Source organism: Schistocerca serialis, chromosome 8, assembly GCF_023864345.2.
Source record: "Schistocerca serialis cubense isolate TAMUIC-IGC-003099 chromosome 8, iqSchSeri2.2, whole genome shotgun sequence".
NCBI classification, from domain to species: Eukaryota; Metazoa; Arthropoda; class Insecta; order Orthoptera; family Acrididae; genus Schistocerca; species Schistocerca serialis.
The window spans coordinates 433458019-433472079 of record NC_064645.1 but is presented as its reverse complement, the minus strand read 5'-3'; the positions used below and the strand labels follow the sequence as shown (position 1 = coordinate 433472079).

General features: G+C 45.5%; 1 protein-coding gene across 1 annotated transcript in view; it reads left to right on the top strand.

Moving 5' to 3' along the window:
* Positions 1-14061, top strand: part of LOC126416676 (uncharacterized) — a 558811-nt gene that overhangs the window by 391315 nt on the left and 153435 nt on the right. The window lies entirely within an intron of this gene.

The window sequence follows — 14061 nt, the reverse complement described above, 5'->3', positions numbered from 1 at the left end:
TCAGCATACTACCTTCAGTTTCATCCCTCTGTGACCTATATCCTCGTTTCGTAACATCCTTTGCAGTTAGAATTAAAGTTATCTGTTCGTCATTTATCGAGACAATATCTGGAACTTGTGGCCAAACAAACTTGTTTGCGGATGCATTTGACGTTATATGTTACACCTGAATCATTGCCAGAACCACAACAGTTTGCAATTTGAGCATGATTGAAATTTGTTTTTCTGAGTTGTAGGCACATTAACAGTTACAAATGAGCCTACCTCTATTTACCGATGGTTAATGGATGTTTTCCTTAGCTCCACATTATCACTATCATTAACACTGTTTAATAATTTGTATGTCAGCTATCGTATGGTAACAATCACCAATGGTCAAAGTGTCCCCGAAACAGAGAAATCAAGCACATGACCTCAGAAATCGTAACATAGTGGCAGATATATACGTATCAACAAAAAAGATAATCAGTGGTCTGTTTTGAAAATTGATTGAGTAACATCATCATCATCATCATCATCATTTAAGACTGATTATGCCTTTCAGCGTTCAGTCTGCAACATAGCCCCCTTATAAAATTCCTCCACGATCCCCTATTCAGTGCTGACATTGGTGCCTCTTCTGATGTTAAACCTGTTACTTCAAAATCATTCTTAACCGAATCCAGGTACCTTCTCCTTGGTCTGCCCCGACTCCTCCTACCCTCTACTGCTGAACCCATGAGTCTCTTGGGTAACCTTGCTTCTCCCATGGGTGTAACATGACCCCACCATCTAAGCCTGTTCGCCCTGACTGCTACATCTATAGAGTGCTACATCTATAGAGTTCATTCCCAGTTTTTCTTTGATTTCCTCATTGTGGACACCCTCCTGCCATTGTTCCCATCTACTAGTACCTGCAATCATCCTAGCTACTTTCATATCTGTAACCTCAACTATGTTGATAAGGTAATCTGAATCCACCCAGCTTTCGCTCCCATACAACAAAGTTGGTCGAAAGATTGAACGGTGCACAGATAACTTAGTCTTGGTACTGATTTCCTTCTTGCAGAAGAGAGTAGATCGCAGCTGAGCGCTCACTGCATTAGCTTTGCTACACCTCGCTTCCAGTTCTTTCACTATGTTGCCATCCTGTAACATACACGATATATTCGTTTGGGAATAAAAACCGCATTTTCTTGTTTCAATGTATTTTATTTTTTCAGACATGTTTCAGCTTTTACTTTAAGGCATCTTCAGTGACATCTAGAATCATGCAGTTTTGTTTAGATATGCTATATTTGTGGATTATAAAACAGTTCACTTTTTATTTTTACCTGAGTCACAAGCTGGAGGTGGCAATATAACTTCACTTACGAAATATAAGCATGTTTTCATGTTACGAAACTTTTTTCGTCACAATTCTCGTACTCTTTGCGCTAACTCTGTGGAGCACTGTTAGTCTTCTGTCAGTAGTTGCAGATATTTTACCGAAAAGTGTGATTTAATTCCGTAACTATTGTGTGTTTACTAGTGTGACCCTGTTTGGTCATGGGTGGGGGAGGGGGTGGGGGGTGAATAGGTGGGTTGCGGAGGGGATTGGTGTGTCGGTGGTTATTCAGGGCGAGCTACAGAAAGTTGAATATGAATGTAATAGCTGTTAGAGAGTGATTGGATGTTTTGGTGTTCAGATGATTCGAGTTTTTGTTTTAAATGTCTTCTTGTGGAGGGGTTCATGGTCGAGAGAGTGGAAAGGCGTTGGGTGGTATTATTATTATTATTATTATTATTATTATAATCCTCTGTCGGAGTGTTACTCTATTATTTTACCTAGTAATGCAAGCAGTAGTTGTCAGTGATGTGTACTTGATCATGTAACAGGGTTTTCTTTTCTGCTTTGGTTTTTGTGTGTAGTAATTCTCTTGCTGGGTAGGGAGGTGTTTTTTTATTGTTAATTATAATTATTTTCACGCCTTCTTCTCTAGAGGCTGGTTTGTGATTGTGTTCTCTTGGGTCTACTGCAAATGTGTAGTTGTTTGTGCCATACTTCCAGGTTTCCATGTGTTCTTTGTACCCTACGACAAATGTTCTATCTGTTTGTCTTATGCATGTATCGGATAGACCACTCCGCATCTGCAGAAGACCCAAGAGAAAACAACGACAAACCAGCGTCTAGAGGAGACGACTCGAAAATAATTAGAATCATCAACAAAAACACCTCCTAATCCTGCAAGAAAATTACCACAAACAAAAAAATTACAATTATCAAACAAGGAATAGGGATGTACACAGAAAATCGACATATCAGGACAGTGTAGTTCACAACCAAAAATATACAGTGCATTGTCAGATAACATAAAAAGAGTACCAAACATTAATACATTTAAAGAGCTATAATCTACTAACAGACAACAGCTTCTATGGTATTAATGAATTTCTGGAATGTTGCTTAAATCTGTTGGTTCTGACTCATAATCTCTCTAAACAAAATTCATAATTATCAAAGGATTCCTAGGTAAAACTAAACTCGTTTCACTAATGTACTCTTGTGTCTAATTATGTACCTATCTTTTGTGCCATATATGTGGTTATGAAATTCTACATGTTATTATGCCTATTTAATCACAATATTTAATACTTTCGTAAAACCGACCACAATTTTTCAGTAACTTTTCAGCAATAGGACTATTTTCTATCAGTATTTGTACAGAATTTTCTTTTCTTATGTCACATTGAATAGAAAACGGTTTGTTGCTACAGTCATGAAAATGTGTCAATAAAGGAACATCTAGCCTTGATGAAGTATTACTGGTTATATGTGGCTTTATTTTGTATATGAACGTAAATATGTACAATTTTATACTTTTTGTACTTTGACGACTCCAATATCATGAATATGATAAACTGGGTGCTAAATAAATAGTATGGGTGTGTGTGAGAGAGATAAAGAGAACAGAAATGAACAGACGTCAGTTTTCAGCATATACTTCGTTAGGCTGGCAACATGTATGTAAACAAGTTAAACAGGAATAGATGTAAAGTGAACACACAATAGTTTAAATCACAGTTTTTTGTAACAGTGATAGAAGACTAATAGTTCTCCACAGCAAACGGCGCAAAGAATACAAAAATTGTGAAGAAAAAAGTTCGTAACATACAGGCTTATGTTCCGTAAGTGAAGTTACAAGGCAACTTCCAGCAAGTGACCAGATGAGACGGAAAACAAATGGCAGGCAAAATCGCAAAGAACTGTAAGTAATGATTTAGTTACGTAAAAAACAAGATGTGAACTGTTTTACGATCTACAAATATCGCATATCGAACCGAAACTGTGTCACTCTAGATTCCACTGAAGATTCCTTAAAGCAGCAGTTTTTATTTGCAAACCGAATATTTCTGTTTTAATAGACCAGTTGACATCACAGCAGCTGATAAGAGTGCTCCACCTACCATCTTCGAAGAATGCCATGGGTCTGATGATGGTCATGTGATATGACCGAAACCGGTCACCTATGTTCTTGTAACATATGTGGTGTGATTAAGACTGAATTTTAAAAACAAAGAATATTTCTGTTCTTGCTGCTGATGAAGACCACATCAACAAACTTATTATGTATGATATAGTCGATAACGCCGATCGCTTCGCAGCTTAAATGATATCGGTGGGTTTTGCACAATCAGATTTTAAAACACTTTTCGTATGTAAGTCGCAACGGGTTCGCTAGTTGTTGCGCAAGAAAACAGATATTACATGGTGCCATTTGGCGTATATTGATGGATCTTTACCACCAAACAGCATATACTAAACACCCAGCTAAGAGTCAGCAGCAGAGAGCTGTAAAACAAAGTAGTCATGGCGGTCGAGGTGTACCTGGTTTACGGTAATCAATCTATTACTGTCTAATCGTAACGTGTAGGCTTTCACGGGAAGCAAAAGGGAGGCTTAACCTCCTAGATTATATGGGTTACCGAAGATACATAAGCCTAATGTCCGTTAGTGAGTGCTATTGGATCGCTTACTCAAGAGTTGGCTAGACATCTCGCCTCCTTTCTACCGCACGCTGGTAAAACTGATTATCACATTAAAAATTCTATGCACTTTATCGAAAAATTGAAGGAGATCACTGTCAGCCCAGGTATATATATTTCACAATATATATAAATGACCTAGTAGATAGTGTCGGAAGTTCCATGCGGCTTTTCGCGGATGATGCTGTAGTATACAGAGAAGTTGCAGCATTAGAAAATTGTAGCGAAATGCAGGAAGATCTGCAGCGGATAGGCACTTGGTGCGGGGAGTGGCAACTGACCCTTAACATAGACAAATGTAATGTATTGCGAATACATAGAAAGAAGGATCCTTTATTGTATGATTATATGATAGCGGAACAAACACTGGTAGCAGTTACTTCTGTAAAATATCTGGGAGTATGCGTGCGGAACGATTTGAAGTGGAATGATCATATAAAATTAATTGTTGGTAAGGCGGGTACCAGATTCATTGGGAGAGTCCTTAGAAACTGTAGTCCATCAACAAAGGAGGTGGCTTACAAAACACTCGTTCGACCTATACTTGAGTATTGCTCATCAGTGTGGGATCCGTACCAGATCGGGTTGACGGAGGAGATAGAGAAGATCCAAAGAAGAGCGGCGCGTTTCGTCACAGGGTTATTTGGTAACCGTGGTAGCGTTACGGAGATGTTTAACAAACTCAAGTGGCAGACTCTGCAAGAGAGGCGCTCTGCATCGCGGTGTAGCTTGCTCGCCAGGTTTCGAGAGGGTGCGTTTCTGGATGAGGTATCGAATATATTGCTTCCCTCTACTTATACCTCCCGAGGAGATCACGAATGTAAAATTAGAGAGATTAGAGCGCGCACGGAGGCTTTCAGACAGTCGTTCTTCCCGCGTACCATACGCGAATGGAACAGGAAAGGGAGGTAATGACAGTGGCACGTAAAGTGCCCTCCGCCACACACCGTTGGGTGGCTTGCGGAGTATAAATGTAGATGTAGATGTAGATGTAATATCCTTGTCAGTTTTGATGTGGTATCCCTGTTTAGCATAGTTCCTGTTGACGAAGCTCTTTCATATATAGCTGATATATTTCCCAGTGATATAGAAGCTCTGTTTCGATATTATCTGTTCACGACTTATTTCCAGTATGATAATGAGTTTTACTAACAAACCGAAGGGGTGGCCATGAGCAGCCCTCTGACTCCAGCTGTTGCTAATCTATACATGGAATTTTTTGAATAGCACGCGCTGCAGTCTGCCAGTAAAAGCTCTGAAGTGGTATCGGTATGCGGATGACACTTTTGTGATATGGAATCACGGTGAAGAGGAATTGTGGGTTTCTTGGCGCATCTAAGTAGTATTAATCCAAAGATACAATTTACTATGGAGAAAGAGAGTAACGGGCAACTTAATTTTTTGGATGTTTCAGTAATTAAACGGGCAGATGGGAGTCTAGGGCATAAAGTGTATAGAAAAGATGCGCACACCGACCGTTACCTCCTTAAGAGTTCGAAGAGGCGTCATTAAAACATTGGTTGACGAAGCTAATAAGATCTGTGAGCCAGTTTATTTGCAAGATGAAATAAATCATTTGTGAACGGCTTTTAAGAACGCTGACAACGAGATAGATCGAGCAGTGCATCCCAGAAGCAAAGAGTCTGACAACATTCAGCAACAACAACTGTCAGCTGGAAAAGTTTTTCTTCCATTTATTCACAATATTACTGGCCAAGTTTCAAGTTGAAACAATCTTTATACCCACCAAGAAGACTAGTGAGGGTTTAAGATCGGCGAAAGACGCTCGACAACCCTTAGCAACTCCTGAGGTGTATAAAATCCCGTGTAGCTGTGGGAAGATTTATATTGGAATAACGAAAAGAAGTGTCAATACCCGCTTAACCGAACAAAAAAGGGACTGTCGACTGGGGCATACCGACAGTCAGCTTTAGCGGAACATGTTTTTAAAGACGGTGATCATGAAATAAAATTTAGTGAGACGAGCGTGCTAGCCAGGACATCGCATCGTTATGCAAGCACGTATAAACAAGTTATAGAGATTCAGAAACACCACAATAATTTTAATAGAAAAAAGGAAGGCTTCAAGTTACGTAAGATATTGCCGTCTACTTTGCACCAACGATGTGACGATCGATTACCTTCAATCGAAAATTATAGTCGGCCCTACGTGGGGTATGGTGGTGCCCTCTATGCGCTCTATATAAAAGGAACCTCCACGGCCTGGCAGCTAGTCATTGACTCAACTCGGAAGATGTTGCCCGCAGTTGGTAACGAAACGTTAATAAGAAGTTTTACGGATCGACCAAGGCCTCTCAACCCGGAAATTTTATTTGTTATTGTCTGTTTGCAGACACTTGCATGTGCAGCCCATTCATAACTGGGCTTCACCGTTTCGTTTTAGCTCCCCAGCGGCGTGCTACAGCGCCGCGGCACGGGTACTTCAGTGCGTCTCAAGCCTACATCCATGTACCTGCAAACGAGCAAAAATTACTATTTTCAAGATAATAATTAAACCTTCATGGCTTCTCTTCGTGCCTTTTTATTCCTGCTCATATTTCTGTACAAAGTAATGTAGAAACAATTTTCCTAGTTATCAGCGATTCTGAACTAGTACTAGTTGTAATTTTTTGTTAGTATACTTTACAGAACTAGGCAGCGTTATTTCCCGTTGTGCTCCGGCCAGCGAATTTGAGTTACTTGCCTCTGATAGAAATGTGGTTGGCTGAGTTCTAATACCTTTTATAATACCGTGTATAATGAGTTTAGTTTGTGATAGTACCAGAGGCTACGGTGAAGTTATGCCGGTTTGCGGTTTGGTATGACGTGTCCTGCGATTGTCTATTTCGGATTTGCTGAAATCCAGTACGTGCGTTTGTCGGTTGTTTGCTTGTCTGACTTGAAGGTCTGACACAGCTTGCTTTCGTTTCGTGACCTTCAACTGAACGCGGTTGACTGAATAACCGCTGTGCATTTTCCTTGTGTTTTACCCGCCTACGTAGGCGAGGTCGGCTGTCGCGTGTTTGTTTACCTGCTTGCGCGCGGTACCGAAATCGCTGTTGTGATTGAGAGCTCTGACTAGATATGGCGTTCTCTTACCGCCAGGCGACGGTGAAACTCACGTTCGACGAATCTTACGCGCGTCCGAAGGCTTATGAAATGGAACGGTTTTTGAGAGAGGACATCCATGTCGATCCCCGCGAGCTGATGGTCGTCCATCTGTCTACCATTTCCAGTAGATCTACGTCAAGATGAAGAACGAAGAGCGTTGTGTCAGCCTTGTCCGACGCTGTAATATTTCTGGCTTATTCAGCCATCATATTAGGCTCCAGGAAGCTATTCCCAGGGCAGTGGAGATGCAAGAAGCATAGAGATGACGCAATGTGGGATGAGGTACCGGTGACAGATGTTAGATTCGGTACCATTCCCGTGAGGAAGACCGCCTGAATGATTCTGCTGCTCTGTGATTGGCTGCTGTGTTCGACGGTACGGTGCCAAAACGTTAAACTTTAGTTTCTATTATTAATTAAACCTGTCATCCAAATTACTTCATTTTTTTAAAAATAAACACCTCTGAACAGCCAGCTATCAATCAGTCATTTCAAAATTATTAAAATCAAAGTATTACTAAAACAAAAGACTGACGATATTACTGCCGATGCACTTCGGTGGGGTTCGGGTCACGCCGAAGTGACTCGGGCAGTCCGGCTCTCCAGTTCTGACCGTTCCAGTAGACAGACATGTTGTCTGTTATAGCAGTATTTGTTTCATGCAGTTTTATTTACTACAGTTCCGACCGTCGCTAGGTACAGACATTGTTGTGGACTGGCAAGACAGCCAATCCACAAGGACGGGAGGCTGGCTGGCGTGAGGTCTGGAACAGTTCAAGGTCTTATAGTAGCAAAAATAGTACGTAGCTTCTGGAATACTTAACTTTAATCCATAATTAGTGAACATCGGTCTGACGGTACATGCATCACAAGATAAATAGCAATTGATAATGGCGCCTTGCTAGGTCGTAGCAAATGACGTAGCTGAAGGCTATGCTAACTATCGTCTCGGCAAATGAGAGCGTAATTTGTCAGTGAACCATCGCTAGCAAAGTCGGCTGTACAACTGGGGCGAGTGCTAGGAAGTGTCTCTAGACCTGCCGTGTGGCGGCGCTCGGACTGCAATCACTGACAGTGGCGACACGCGGGTCCGACGTATACTAACGGACCGCGGCCGATTTAAAGGCTACCACCTAGCAAGTGTGGTGTCTGGCGGTGACACCACAGACATGTTGTCTGTAATAGTAGTATTTGATTCATGTAATTTTATTCTCCAGTTCTGACGGTTCCAGTAGGCAGACATGTTGTCTGTGTCAGGATGTATTTCATGTTATTTTAACCAGATGTAATGACTGTGGCAAGATATGTTCAATACGTTGTGATCAAGAATAGTTTCTCGTGTCTATATCAATAACAACGCAAGTGGCATCCCAAATGAGTTATAGTTTATTCGTAGCAGCAGTTCCTTGCGAAGTTAATTTCAGCCTCAAGAAAAAGAATCCACGACCTGCGTGCTGTTTTCTGCGCTGGGGACATCATGAAGACAGCAGGTTAGTGAAGTGTATAACAACTTCTGTATTCCACACAGGGCAGTGGAAACAACTAGGCATCTCACGTGTACTGCATGCACAGTACAAATGTTCTCAGTGACACGTCATCTGCAGTAATACGGAGGAGGTAAAGAAGGATGAAAGTATTAACACTATCTCGCTTTTATTCCTTTTTTCTTGCCGTAACGTTCCACCAACGACTACCGCTTTCGCTATGCTGACGGTAATGTCAGATCGGCAACTGTGGACTACGCGGGTGTGGGGGTGCGTACGGTGCGTATATTCGGACTGCCGTTTGAAGTCCCGGCAGCGACGCGTTACGGCCGAATGACACGGTCTTTAGCTACATAGAAGAGTATCACGTTCTCAATGGTGTCCATCAAACTCCCCAAACACGTGCCGTCGTACGTGTTCATCAGCGGTTGCCGATCCATCATTATTTATGACGGACAACCGCAGACATGTTCCAGCTTTGGACAGGAAGGCCTCGTCCTATCAAAGTGCCTACAGTACCGCCTCGTCCAGGTACTAAGGCGGAACCAGTACACGCAGCGGTGCCGACCGCGTTACCGCTTATGAACGTGGAAGCGGTGCGGCCGTTGTGCACAGACGCCGCGTATATGAGGTAGCCTCACGCGAACGTGAGCGCAGGCATCGATGACGCTTTGACGGCGGAGCTGCACGCCCTTGAGGGACATGGCGACAGCTACCACCACAACCGTCGTCGTACCAGAGGCATCGGACCTAGACGTCTGCCTCACGACCGAAGGTGATGACAACGGCCCTTCGATGTGGATGGACACGCAGTCCCGGAAACAACGGCCGCCTCTCGACGGAATAAAGGGTGGAGACAGGGGCCAAGCTGCCGAAATCATCTCTGACTTTTCGTTGCCAACAGACTTTAATAATACCGCCCCAAGGAAGGCATCTGTCCTGCGGACAGGACGGCGGCCTAGCCCACTCGCCGGCCGGTGTGGCCGAGCGGTTCTAGGCGCTTCAGTCTGGAACCGCGGCGACCGCTAGGGTCGCAGGTTCGAATCCCGCCTCGGGCATCAATGTGTGTGATGTCCTTAGGTTAGCTACGTTGAAGTAGTTTTAAGTTCTAGGAGACTGATGACCTCAGACATTTAGTCCAATAGTGCTCAGAGCCATTTGAACCATTTTGAACCTAGCCCACTCCAGACGACACCATGACCGACGCTCCTCAGGATAAAGACCAGGCGGTGGAGCCAATTGCTCACCCCTTCCCCGGTTGGTGACTGGACTACTAATGAAGGTAGAGGATGCACCAGACACGCTTCATGCACCTCCGCCACATGGGACTAGCGCCCCACTTACGGAGGGGGGAGTCTGACACTCACAGAAGGGCCACATTAAATATGCCTGCCATAAGGCTGGGTAACCAAGCGGCCCCATTACCACCAAGAGGCCCAGTCTTAAGATGTCCTAATCCTACCGTGTGGGTACAGACAACATCGACAGCATACACTGTCATCAAAACACGCATGTTCCATGACATGCTGTGCCGGCCAGAGTGGCCGAGCAGTTCTAGGCGCTGCAGTCTGGAACCGCGCGACCGCTATGGTCGCAGGTTCGAATCCTGCCTCGGGCATGGATGTGTGTGATGTCCTTAGGTTAGTTAGGTTTAAGTAGTTCTAAGTTCTAGGGGACTTTTGACTTCAGCAGTTGAGTCCCATAGTGCTCAGTGCCATTTTGAACCATGACATGCAGTGGGCGCCAGACCTGGGTATCACCCTCCTTCAAGAAGTCCACCTGGAGCTGCAATTGGACCTTTGCGTGTCACAGCCTACAGCATTCCATCTAGCGAAATTACCAGTGGAACCGCCTTCCTCTTACATGACAACTTTGAGGTATCAGGCGTCACGATCTGCCATCTTCCTGAGGCCTAGCCATTATAGTGGGGTGATTCCATCTGTATTGTCAATGTATACGCCCCTTCCAGGACATAACGCCACCCACGATGAATTCGACGAGATTGCATTGGGAATACGGAGAACTACGTCATAGGTGGTGATTTTATAAGTGTCCTGGATGCTGCAGACCAAATGGTGCACTACTCTACCTGCCTGGCACTACAGGCACTCGTGTGGAATCTGGCGTTGCAAAACACATCGCGTCTCCTTCACAGAGAACAACTTGGTTATGCGTACTTCACCTACCACTCCGCCAGCCGCCTCGACCAGATATATGTCTCCTGAGGACTCTGAGCCACAACAAAGGATGTGGAACTGTGGCCGACAGCCTTCACCGACCATTTGGCATACATCTGTTCAGTCACACTCTCCTGACAACTCACATGCCGAAGCATTGGTCAGTTGATACTGAACAAATCCCATCTGTATGAAGACACATGTCTGTGGGAGATTTCTGTTACATGGGACCGCTGCCTCTGGACTCAGCATGCACATCCTTCCACCTTACACTGGTGGCTCGACTGCACCAAGCTGGCTCTCCAATGCTTGCTCAAGGGATATGCCCATGACAGCTCATGCTGGCGTCGGGCGATGTTGGAATTTTATCAGACATGACATAAGTCATGTGCCCTCCGCCACACACCGTTGGGTGGCTTGCGGAGTATCAGTGTAGATGTAGAAGTAATGACACAGTTGTCACGAGATGTGCGGACATCAGTTAACTATCTCAAAGCTCGCCTAATCTGTCTCACCACAAAACAGCTTGATGGAGACCGAGTCCAGGCGAGAGTGCAGGATATCATCCACAGAAAAATGGCGTCTGTATATCATGTTATCCGAGGGAGACGCCAGTGCAAGCGCCTGCCTTATAAAATCAGAAGAGACATTAGCAGGCAGACGCATCGACAACCAGTGTGCCATCACTCCAGCGTTTGTCCAGCATTCCAGTTCGTTTTATGCCAATGATCCATGGACTGTTCACAATTATGAAGGCATCCCATGCGAATTCCCTGTCCCCAGAGTAGTGGCTCAGGATGACCCTCTAATGGCTCCCATAACTGCTGAAGACTTAACAGTGGCCTTGGCATGCGGCACCCCAAATAAATCACTGGGACCAGACGGCTTACTGAACGAATTCTACCATGCCTTCCATTCCCTGAAGGGCGCTCAGTGAATTCAGATGTTTCAAGACCTCCACCATGAACATTTTCCCATCCCCACAGATTTTCTTGAAGGCATCATGATACTGGTTCCAGAACTGAGCGGTTCACACTGTTGTCCTGAATGCGGATTATAAACTTTTCGCCTGTATCCTTTGCACATATCTTCAGGTCACGATCAGACACATGATCCCTCCTGACCAGACATATTTAGGCGACGACAACAAAGTCCACAGGGCACTTTGCGCCTACAGCGATGTCACGCAGCTGGCGTTGGCCTGCCGCCTCCATGGCACCCTTGTCGCTGTCGATTCTGATCACGCATTTGTTCGTATCAACCAGTTTCTTTCGCGCCGTGCTTGAAAGCACGGGGCTCTCCCAGGCGTCAGCAAGACTGATCCTACATTTAATCCACAGGGTCCACTCCTGGGCTATGGTCAAAGGCTGATGGACCCATCACTCTTCTTCAATGGTTTGTGTGACAGAGATGTCCTTTATCAGGAGTCTTATTGGGGGCGACCCTCGAACCCGCGCTACACAGCCTTCGTCAATGACTGGATGGCATCTACCCTTGAGATGTAACCTTCCAATGTGGTGCCTTCACTCAAGATGTGGTGCTCTCGGCGCGGCCGAGCGACGAAATCCAAACGATTCTTCAATGGTTGCATCGCTACAGTGCGGTATCAGGCAGCGTCGCCAACATGAGCAAGACGACTTATATGGATGTTGGAAGAGGCCTTCTCCACCTTACAGCAGCGTATGGGCATTTTGTTAAGCACAGGTCAAATAGTCAAAGTCCACTACACTACTTGAACGAGGCCACCACTGACGGGAGGTCTGGGTTTGACTCATATGCACAATGACGCGACTTGCATGGACTGCAGCAGCCACCAGCTTCACGGGGATGCTGCTTCAGATCGTCGCATCCCGAGATCTCCAACCATCAGCCACCATGGGCCACATAGCTCTGCCTCTCGCCCTCATCCGAGATTTCCTGGTCGAACTGAGCTACATGATCAAGCATCCACCGGTGACGAGAGTGCCGAGCACGAAAGACTATTACCGCCTCTATCACGCATAACAACCCAGCAACAAGGCAGAATAGCAGCACCTAGCAATAAAAAAAATGGCTCTGAGCACTATGGGACTTAACATCTAAGGTCATCAGTCCCCTAGAACTTAGAACTACTTAAACCTGACTAACCTAAGGACATCACACACATCCATGCCCGAGGCAGGATTCGAACCTGCGACCATAGCAGTCGCACGGTTCCAGATTGAGGCGCCTAGAACCGCTCGGCCACTGCAGTCGCCGGCAGAAGTGGCCGTGCGGTTAAAGTCGCTGCAGTCTGGAACTGCAAGACCGCTACGGTCGCAGGTTCGAATCCTGCCTCGGGCATGGATGTTTGTGATGTCCTTAGGTTAGTTAGGTTTAACTAATTCTAAGTTCTAGGGGACTAATGACCTCAGAAGTTGAGTCCCATAGTGCTCAGAGCCATTTGAACCATTTGAACCACTGCGGTCGGCCACCCAGCAATCCACCGGACCAGCATGTGGCGGTTCACCCAAACCCCATACCTCCCCACATACGCCCCTTCCTCTTCGTTCGGCCGGCCGGTGTGGCCGTGCGGTTCTAGGCGCTTCAGTCTGGAACCGCGGGACCGCTACGGTCGCAGGTTCGAACCCTGCCTCGCGCATGGATGTGTGTGATGACCTTAGGTTAGTTAGGTTTAAGTAGTTCTAAGTTCTAGGGGACTGATGACCACAGCTGTTAAGTCCCATAGTGCTCAGAGCCATTTGAACCTCTTCCTTCATGGTGACGAATGGCAAATTAGCCTCACATCAGCGCCACCATATCATCCATCTTACGGACGACCCGTTGAGCTCGAACTGTGCAGTCGTCGATTTGGATGCACACCACTTTACAAGTGTTGTCACGGGCAGCTGTTGGCCTCTTATGCAATGTATGCTGGCGCTCCTGTTGCAGCGACAGCTGGAGTCTATCATGCTGGACAACCTCCTATGCTCAGATACTGCTTACTTTCTCACCGCCAGAACTGACTGAAGGGCGTGGTGCTGTATTGCGCTTTGGAAGCCGCGCCCGAAAGCGTTCTCTACTTGTGGTTTCACCTGACGAGGACTCACGATGCATTCCGACACCATGCGTTCTACGACTAGCGAATTATTTAGGCGCATTATACAGGGATCCCCGTACCCACTGGGGCATTAGAAGGCACACTTTAAGATGACTCACGGAACACGATTGATCCTCCGAGGAAACGGTTTAGAGGGAGTCCACCTCTATTAATTTGCGCGAAGATGACTCGGAGGCTTCTGATGGTGGCAGTAGGATCTGATGAAA